General features: G+C 46.8%; 1 long non-coding RNA gene across 1 annotated transcript; it reads right to left on the bottom strand.

Moving 5' to 3' along the window:
• Positions 1–1,216: 1,216 nt before the first annotated feature.
• Positions 1,217–7,146, bottom strand: LOC110307989. Its single transcript, XR_002379494.1, has 3 exons — positions 6,771–7,146; positions 3,840–4,017; positions 1,217–2,897 (listed from the first exon to the last, which is right to left on the bottom strand). It is a non-coding gene; the product is annotated as an uncharacterized LOC110307989 (long non-coding RNA).
• Positions 7,147–10,707: the final 3,561 nt, after the last annotated feature.

Raw genomic sequence — 10,707 nt, forward strand, 5'->3', positions numbered from 1 at the left:
ATTCAGTTCCTAGCACCCACATGGCAGCTCGAACCTTCCATAACTCCAGTTCCAGAGGACCTGAGGCCCTCCTTGGCCAACGTGGGCACCAGGTACACATGTGATACACAAACATACCTGCAAGTAAAATATTCCTACACGTAAAACAAGAATTTTAAAAAAATAGCGTTTGTTCTATTTATGTGATTTATTCTCCAAACCAACCTCAGTTTCCTGATACTCGCCTTTCCCCACACGTCACACACCTCATATCAGACACGCTCAGGGACTTGCTGATCATTACTGAACAGAACCATATTACATTCCTGCCTTGATTTTCTCAATTAGCAATACATGGTGGAAACCCTATTGTCGGTTTTTCTTCTTCTTTTAAGTCTTGTGTGTGTGTGTGTGTGTGTGTGATGTGAAACATTCTCCTATAGATGAATTCTCTCTAGCTCTTTAGCCACAGCAAAAACTGTTACACTAAACACCTTCATCTATGCCCACACCTGAGAGCTTTTGTTTATTTCTTTGGGAGAGTCTTATGAGCAGGGCTATTGGTTGAAAGATATACGTGTGTGTGTGTGTGTGTGTGTGTGTGTGTGTGTGTGTGTGTGTGTGTGTGTGTGTGAATGCAAGCAAGCATGCACGCATATAAAATAGTTTCTTTTTTTTTCCCCATATAGCTTTCCCCATCAGGCAGAATGAATTCTATTGTCACCTACTATCCTTAAAAATCCACTTTCTCTTGCATTCTCTTTAGACAAGTAGGTGTGGATGCTCTTGAATCCTTGCCAATCGTATGGGTGAGAAGCACCACCGCGTTGCTATTTTAATTTGCATTTCCCTGAGTGCAGCAGCTCCAGCCATATGTTTATTGGCCATTGGAGTTTACTCTTCTCCTGCCTATTCACGTCCTGGGAATCATTTTCTGTCGGATGCTTTGTCTTTTTCTTAACAATTTGTAGGAGCTGAAAATTAACCCTTTGTCTGTCACAGGCACCGAGATCACATTCGCCTCCAATTGACTGTGTGTCTTTTAATCCTGTTTATGGAAATTTAAATGTGTTTAAATTTAAATTTTTCATGGCTCAGTGGATAAAGGAGCTTCCCAGGAAGCCTAAAGGTCTGAGCTAGATTCCCAGGACACACATGGGGGAAGGAGACAACCAAGTTCCAAACATTCTCCTACCTCCAGAGTGACGCACGTGAATGAATAAATGAATGAATGAATGAATTTTTAAAATTAAGTTTTATGTAGTACATTCCCTCCCCCAAACAATATAGTACCAATAAAAGACAGTGACATTAGAGAGTTATTAGAGGTATGAAGATATGAGATAACAAGGTGACCCACACCTTAGAGCTGAGAGGCAAATATTTCAAGGCTGTTGTTATAACTCTGCTCCAGGACATGGAGGAAAGTATGCTAGCAACTAATGATTAAAAAGAAAATATAAGCCGAGAAATAGGTTCAGGTCATAGCTAGCTTCAACGGTCAACCTGATGCAAACCTCAAGTCCCCTGGAAGACGGAACCTCAACTGAAAAATTGTCCAGCTCAGGCTGGCCTGTTGCCATGTCTACGAGGCATTTTATTAATTGTTAATTGATATAGGAAGGCTCGGTCCACTGTGGGCAGTGCCACCCATAGGCTTCCTGGGCTGTGTAAGAAAGGTAAGCAAGCACAGAGCAGCCAAGCTAGTGAGTAGCATCCCTCCATGGCCTCTGCTTCAGTTCCTGCCTCCAGTTCCTGCCTTGGGCCGTTTCCCATTTGAGTTTAAACTGTATGTGTGCTATGAGGCTAGGATCCAACCCCATTTTCTTGCGAAAAGATTGCCGCTTGCTTTCATTTCTTATCAAATCTGTGTTCTGGCAATGTCACACTTGTGTATAACGTATTCTGATGACTTTCTCCCCAACACCCTCTCATCTCCCTTCCAGTCCTACCACCACCGCCTCCTCCTCTTCCCAGGTCATGACTTCTGATTTGTTTTGTGACCCACTTCACTTAACCAGGGCCATTTCTGTGAGCCTTGGATGGGAGATATCAATAGGAGCCTAGTTTGGTCCTCCGTGGGTAAGCAAGGGCTCCCCCCTCTCCCTGGATCTTTCCCTAGGAAACAGTTCAGCAGTGGGGGGCGGGGCCTCGTGAGCCCCTCCTCCATCCACACCGGACTGCTAACTGGCCTTTCTTGTCAGACCTCTAGCCACCCACAGCTGCTTTGTGTTTCCAGAACATGGCATTTCACAGCCATTCTCCCTAACATTTGGCTTTTATATTCTTTCTTTCCCCCTCTTCTGACGTGTTTTTTGAGTCTTGGAAGGGATGGTATAAATGTCTTGTTAGGGATGGGTTCCCCTCTGCCATTCACTCTCAGAGAAAGCTCCTTTTGTTCTTGTGATTTCTTAATTAGTGCCCCCCTTACTAAAATGAAATACTGTTTGTTGAATTGTGGTGATGTGTGTATGTGTGTGCATATTCGAGAGTGCGCACACATGCATGTGTTCATGTATACATGGAGACAGAGAACAACATCAAGTGTCATTCCTCAGGAACCATTTACCTGGGATCTTCTGAGACAAAGTCCATCACTGCCCTGTAACTCACCAAGCAGGGTAGGCTGGGGATCCACCTGTCTCTGCCCCCCTGCAGCTAAGATCACAAGGGCTGGAGTCACCACACCTGACTCTTCTATACAGGTTCTAGGGCTTGAACTCGGTGCACAGAGAATGCTGTACCAATCTCTCCATCTCCCGGCTCAGAACTGACACGCTTATATCAAGGACTCATCCAAATATATAGTGTAGAGTTTCAATTTCTTCACAATACATTGTTAAAAACGTGAATTCATTTTTCACAATTCAATGAAAATTTAGGTGAAGTTGAGAATGTTTTGTGCATCTCCGTATCGTCTGAGACGTAAGGAAGAGCACTTGTTGGAATAATTGAGCATAATTCTTCTCTTGACAAAAGTTACCCATGTCTTATGCTAGTTGACAGTTTCATGCTAGGTCATTTCATTGTCAATATGTTTTGTATGCCTGGATGTGGTAATGCATGCCTTAAATCCTGGCACTGGGGAGTGGGAGGTAGATCTCTGTATGTTTGAGGTCAGTTAGGGTTACTACAAAAATGTTCAAAAGGCGATTTGCGCACATCTTAAGTTTCTCAGACAATCCATGAATCTATAAAGAATAAAACAAATGTAGACAATAACAACCATTTCCACCATGTATGGTGCGTTTAACAACAGAACATTTCCCACTCAGACCTGCACACACTCAGACCTGCACACACTCAGACCTGCACACACTCAGACCTGCACACACTCAGACCTGCACACATGCATAGTTGGTATATATAGATTCATGTGCACTTGCATCTAATATATACATCTCAGACATTTATATGTATTTTACCTACACACACACGGGTATTCACACCCAGACGGGCTGACACCAATATTGATTTTAAGAACAGGCTCTTATCTGCAACATGAACTCTTTCCCTAGCACACATTGCCATTTTTACAAAAGTGTATAGATTCCTTTGTAGGATCTATACATTTGCATAGCAAATCCATTTTTTGTTTGTTTTGAGACAGGCTATCTTTATGCAGTCCTTGCAGATCTGGAAGTCGATATGTAGAACAGGATGGTCTCAAATCCACAGAGCTCCTTCTGCATCTGCCTCTCTAGTGCTGGGATTAAAGGCATGTGCACGTCCATTATTTAAATGCTTAATTCATTTTCAGACAGACCCTCATTGTGTTGTCCAGGTTGGTCTCAAACTTGGGACCCCCTTGCTTCAACTTCTGATGGGGTGAGATCGCTAGCATGTACCCCCATACTTACCTTCTATTGCTAGTGGACACTTTCAAAATGTAGTGAAAGCTGAGGTGATTGGAGACTATGGTGTGCATTACTGTCCAGTTGACCCATCTTCTGTCCCTCGGCATCCACAGGTAAATTTACAGAAGGGGTTTCTAGAAATCTTCACCTGTGTTGACAAGCTCTATTAACAGGGATTGGGCTGGAGAAGCAGAAGTAGGTTAGGTCTGAGCTCCTGCCAATCAGGAAATACTTGGCGGTCCAGTGTGTTAGCTTCCTTGGGATATCCAGTGCTGGCAGGACATTGGGTAGGCCAGAGTGTGGTCTGGAAGTTTGGTCAGCGGACTTTTAGTTTATTTTTAAATTATGTGTGCATGTATGCCTGTGTGTATCTGCACCTGACTGCAGATGCCCACACAGGACAGAAGAGGGCACCAGATCCCCGGAGTTGGAGTTATAGGTGGTTGTGAGCCACGAGGCATGGCTACTGGCTGTCCACCTCAAGTATTCTTTAAGGAAAGTATATGCTTTTTACCACATGCTTTTTATCCATCTCTCCAGTTCCTGGCTTGGTGAGATTTTTGTTTTTGTTGGTTGGTTTTGGTTTTGTGAGACAGTCTCTCTATGTAACTCCCTATATAGACCAGCCTGGCCTCCAACTCAGAGATCCACCTGCCTCTGCCTTCTAAGTCCTGAGATTAAAGGTGTGTGCATCACACCCAGCCCCCAGTTTGGTTTTTTGAGACAAGGTCTCACTACATAGCCCTGGATAGCCTGGAGCTTGCTATGTAGACCAGGCTGGCTTTGACTTTGCTGTGACTGAATTTTCACTTCTGCTTTCTGAATGCCAGGACTACAGGCGTGTGCCACCACAGCCAGCCCATGTTCCTTGTTAAGTATGCATGTATACATCTCTCCTGCTTCCCATAAGCTATTTACCTGCTTTCTGTAGTTTTGGAACACACACTCTTTATTTACATGTTTATATTCTATACTTAGCCTGCTGTGGTAGTTGCAGACACATTGGCCTGGCCCTTGGCGCTAAGACGGCCCCCTTCCTGCTTTGCCAAAGCTTCATTCTTGTGTTGTTTACTTGTTGATCACTCGGGGCCGATGTAATGTGCAGCAAGAATCAAGAAGCTCTTGTTTCCCATAGGCATCCGGTTGACTCAGCACTGAGTAGATCCCTTGGGGCTGGAGAGGTGGCTTAGAGGTTAAGAGCATTTGCTGCTCTTCCTGAGGACCTCAGTTTGGTTTCCAGCTCCCAAATGTGGGTCACACCACATTATAGCTCCATCTCCAGAGACTCCAACACTCTTTTCGTGTCTTTGCACACATCCTTTCTGCACATGGCTGCACACACGTGCACTCACACACACACACACACACACATAGACACAAAGACACACACCGAAACCATTTGACTGTGCCGCTCTTGTCACAGGTTAAGAACACGTATGAACTGGGAGGTAGCTTATCACATGTTAAGAACACGCATGAACTGGGAGGTAGCTTATCACATGTTAAGAACACATATGAACTGGGAGGTAGCTTGGTGGTAGAGTGCTTGCCCAGAGTGCACACATTCCTGGTTCGATCTCCAGCAGTGAAAAGACAAAACAAAATCCTCTCAAAGGTTTCGACAGGATGGAGCAGGTGAGGCAGCGCCTGAGGACTCTGAGTCCCCACACTCACACACAAAGCCAAGCCCTGTGGCACACAGCCTCAATCCCAGTCTGAGCAAGCAGATCCTTAGGGCTCCCTGGTCAAGCAGCCTCGCCTAGCCACCATTCCTAGGTGCCAGTGAGACATCCTATCTCAAACCAGCAAGGTGGCGAGCTCCTGAGAACCACACCAGACGTGGGACTCTGTGCCTCCACCCCTGCCCCACTGCACACACGTAAGGAAATCACACACTGCATGGCGCTGCTCCTGGCGCTCCCGATGTCCTACAGATTCATCGTCCTTGTGGCCGATCAACCTCTCTCATTACTCTCCCATTATTAAAAATATTGCAGTCCAATTTTTACTCCCTTTCTTCAACTTCTCCTCCTCTGTTCTTGGCCACTGGCCTCCTATTAGGCTCCAGTGTTTGATGTGCAATTTCCAGCCCCACGGTCTTTGCACAGGCCCCCCTCGGCTGAAACACGCTGACTTTTTGGTTCTGGCTCTTCAGGGCTCACCTCCGTAGTCACTTCCTCAGAGAAGCCTTCCCTGAACGTCCCTGCCTAATTGCTCCGGGGAAGCCCACCACACAACCTGGCATCCATTTGTAACGTTGCTTATGATCTATTTTGCATTTATTTGGTGTATTTGCATTTCTCCTGAGTATCTGATCACATCCCATCTACTGGGCTCCACGGGGTCGAGAGGGCTGTGGTAGTTTTCTTTATTGATGTAATCTCAGGGTGTAGGACCACCAGGCATGCCATCAAAGTTGTTTTGTGTAAGTGAAGAAGAGAGTTAAGAACACGTGTGGTATTTATGGTGACCCGTGTGCACCTGCCTGTGTGTGCTCTTGCTTGATTGTGTCTGAGCAGAACATCCAGTGTGTGTACTCTGGTGGGAATTGTATGTAACACACCAAGCTCAAAGCAGGAGACTGGTAGGGGTATCCCTTCGTCTACATCCTGTCACCCTGTGCTGTCCGTACCCGACTGCCCCTTTCCTCTCTGAGTGACGAGGAAGATGGAGGTCTCCAGCTGCCTCTGCTCTGCTGCCCTTGTGCAGTTGTCTGCCAGTTGTGCACGCCGATTACTATGAATGCCACCATCTGGTACGCCACGTGGACATCATAATCTTTTCTTAATTACATTAGCAGCGCAATCAGTTACTGCATTACAAGGCCGGCGATGAGCTTTTAAATCTTGGTGGAAATCATAAATAATTGCACTAAGTACCAGGCGCCAGATGTGTGTGCCAACTTTGGTTGCACTAGATAAATAGTAACCTTACCAGAGCGTTAGACAGCAGGCGATCCGGCCGGCCACGGGGCCACACCACACCTGGGCCTTCACTGCAGGAAGGCACCATCAGCCAGTCACACATCCTAAGACAGGCTATGGAAGGAGGCAGACACCCTGGGAGGATGTCAGTGCTGGAGAGAGAAGATGACCCTTAGGACCAGATTCAGACTGGACAAAAAAAGGGATGTTGGGAAAGACAAAGAGAAAATGAAATGGATGGATATATGGGAGGGAGGGAGAGAGAGACACAAAGAGACGAAGAGAGAAAGAGAGGAAGACATAGAGAGAAAGACACACACACACATACACACACAGAGCGAGAGCAAGAGTGAGCAAGAACGGTAATGAGAGACACAGAAAGAGAGAAAATGGGAGGAAGAGGAATGGCCACAGGGAGGCACTGAATGGGAGAAAGCATGGGGTGGGGCACAGAAAAACAGTGAGCCTCAGAAATCCTGGAGGAGCAGGGGCCTGGGGAGATGCAGGGAGGCCTTGTTTCAGCTGAACCTCTGGCAGGCAGCGGGCAGGGACCCCAGCACCAACTCAGCTACTGAGGGTAAGAGCCCTGTGACCAGAGAGTGGATGGGGGAAGTCGTGGCCAGGCCTAGTGGGCTTCCAATAGAAGGATTCTCTTCTTTCCTTGAGTCTAAGAGGGAGGGAGGTGTGATGGCAGGCCCAGAAGCAGCAGTTCTTTTTATTGCAAAGGTCATGGCAGAAGTTTCTGATAGAGATTGGGGAGTCTTTTGAGGAGTGAGTGTGTGTGTGTGTGTGTGTGTGTGTGTGTGTGTGTGTGTGCATTTGAGACAGTCTGATAAGTCACAGCGAGCCAGGCTAAGTGCAGGCCAGAGGAGCATGGAGGCTCCAGAGGATAAGAATGGCATGTAGGAAGGCAGAGAGAGAGAGAGAGAGAGAGCAAGCACAAGAGTAAGAGACAGAGACAGACAAAGATAGAGAGATATATGACTGAGAGATAGAGATAGATAGAGATAGAGATAGAGATAGAGATAGAGAGAGAGAGAGAGAGAGAGAGAGAGAGAGAGAGAGAGAGAGATAGAGATAGAGATAGAGATAGAGATAGAGATAGAGATAGAGATAGAGATAGAGATAGAGATAGAGATAGAGATGATAGAGAGCTGTAAGCATAGCGTGCATGGCTCAGGTAAAGAAAAGCAAAGGGGAGAAGACATGCAGAAGTTTAGGTAAATGGCAGGTTGAAGGGCTCGCTGCTCACGTGCGACATTATCACCCAGATGGACTTTAACAGAGCTTAAACAGTTTAAGCCCCAGGATGAAGAGAACAGGAGAGGAGGCAGGATGAACCAGATGTGAGCTGGATGCTGCAAGCAGGTGCTCAGTGGCACCTGGCTGGCCGGGCAGACAAAGCTGGGTCCTCAGCCTGTACAGGGAAAGCAGCCAAGCCCGTGCAGCTGGGGAAGGCCCAGGGAAGGGCTGTACATGACCACGGGGATAGAGGGAGTAGCAGGAGAGACAGGGGCAGCTTTCTACAGTCAGGGACCACCCATACTTCCTACCAAGGCAGTGCCTCTGAGATGGGGGCTTGGAGACTTCTGGACCTGGGACATCAACTGAGGAAAGGGAGAGACCAGGCTAACCCTGGGGGTGTTACTGTAAGCGACAGCAGGAAAGACCTGTCCCTAACACCGCTCACAGCGCTGACTGCTGAGAGCAGTGCCCACATCACCTTCTTACTTCAGGCCAGCCAGGTAGGGAGCTGTGTTCTGGGAAAGCCATTTTCAGAGATGGTACGATGCCCTCCAATGGCAGGGCCCTCTTGCTGACTTCCCTGGGGGTGCCCAGAGCATCCTCTCAGCTTGTCTCCACCACATCACACCGCATTTGAATAAGAATGACAGCAGGGCACTGACAGGTGTGTGTGGGAATTCTATGATGAAAGACAGAGATCAAGCATTAAGTAAAGAGAAAGAAGAAACCAGGAGGGAAAAGAGACGGTACATACACTAGCACGTGTTACTAACATCCTGGGAAATATAAGGCAGCACAGGGGCCATAAAATAATGTCAAAATGATGGAATTGGAAGGAAATGCCCAGGAAACACAGCAGGGTTGAAAATCAAAGGGAATCCAGAAGAGTTGCATGTGAGGCCTCAGAAAGACTGAGGCAAGAGGATTGCTATGAGTTCCAAGAGAACCTGGGCTAGAGTAAGACCTTGTCTCAAAAACAAAAGCAAAGAAGGAGGGAGAGAATTAATGACAATAGATGATGTAGTTAAAAACAACAACAACAACAAAGAACAAACAGAAAGGATACCATCAAATGATGATACAAGAAAAAAGTTCCCATGTCAGGTCAGGAGGTCAGGAGGTCATGCCACCTGCCATTCTAGCACCAGGGGATTTGGTGCCTCTGTGGGCATCTGCACAAATGTAGAACACACACACACACACACACACACACACACATCCCTTCCATCCTAAGGACCAAGTCCTTTGTAGGGCACTCATCAAACACAGCATGCTCTCAGGGAGGGACAATGGGAGTATAGCAGGAATGGTGCCTGCCTTCCTTAGGGTTGTGAACAGGCACCATGACCAAGGCAACTCTTATAAAGGCCATTTAATTGGGGCTGGCTTACAGGTTCAGAGGTTCAGTCCATTATCATCAGGGCAGGAACATGGCAGTGTCCAGGCAGCCATGGTGCAGGAGGAGCTGAGAGTTCTATATATCTTGTTCCAAAGGCAAATAGGAAAGCACTGGCTCCCCTGTGGCTAGGAGGAGTGTCTAAAAGTCTGCCCTCACAGTGACACACTTTCCCCAACAAAACCACATCTACTCTAACGAGGCCACACCTCCCAAGAGTGCCACTCTCTAGTCAAGCATATCCAAACTGCCACAGTGCCTTTTGTCATCGGCAGGCATTGTGCTGTTTGACTTCTAAACCACATCCATAATCTTTGATAGAAATTTAATTGTTCAAGCTGGTGGTGTAGCTCAGTGGTAGAATGCTTGCCTGATGTGTGTGGGAGGCCCTGGCTTGAGCTTCAGCACTGGAGATGAGGGAGAGGAGAGTAGGAAGAAAAAAAGATTAAAACAATTTTTTTTTTTTTTTTTTTTTAGGGAAGGTGGCTTGAAATGAAACTAGCAGAGTGTTAAAGGGCACCAGCCCAGCCCTTCCCAGGCTTTTAAAAAAGTCAAAAATTCCCATGGAGGAAGATTTTCAACAGGAGGAACAATGTAAACTTTTTAAATAATTATATTTGGTTTCTAGTTGTGGCATGTGATGGTTAGCTTTAAGGGTCAGTGCAACACAACCTAGAATTACCCAGAGAGAGTCTCTGTGAGGGACTGTCTACATCAGATTGGCCTGTGAGCGTGTTTATGATGGATTGGGAAGACCCCGCCCACCATGGGCAACACCACTCCCTAGGTAGGGGGTCCTGAACTGTTTAAGGGTATAGCTGCACACAAACTGACCAATGAGCATATGCACGCCCGTTTCTCTCTGCTCATGACTGTGGCTGTGATGTGAACAGCAGTTTGAGGCTCCTGCCTTGACCTCCCTACTGTGATGGACCAGAACACAGAACTGTGAGCTAAAATTAACTTTTACTCATCAAGGTTGCTTCTCAGGTTATTTGATCACAGCAACAGAAATAAAACTAGAACGGTGTTCTAGGCATAACCTTCAGAGCAAGAGGCATTGTCAAGAGGAGTAGGGTCTGAACCCAGTGGACCATAGTTCTGAAAACAACTCAACTCACTGTGAGCTTCTAGAAGCAGGAGGCTCTGTGGGACAATGATGGTGGAGAGAGACAACACCATGGGTGAAGCCTTGACACACCACTTCTGGTGGCCCCCTTTGGGTCACCCTAAGGAGAGTGGGTTATTATAACAAACTGCCTGAGATCATCAACTTGCAAAGACAGATTTGGGGGTTCCAGTGAGT

The sequence above is a fragment of the Mus caroli genome, chromosome 2, assembly GCF_900094665.2.
Source record: "Mus caroli chromosome 2, CAROLI_EIJ_v1.1, whole genome shotgun sequence".
Taxonomy (NCBI): domain Eukaryota; kingdom Metazoa; phylum Chordata; class Mammalia; order Rodentia; family Muridae; genus Mus; species Mus caroli.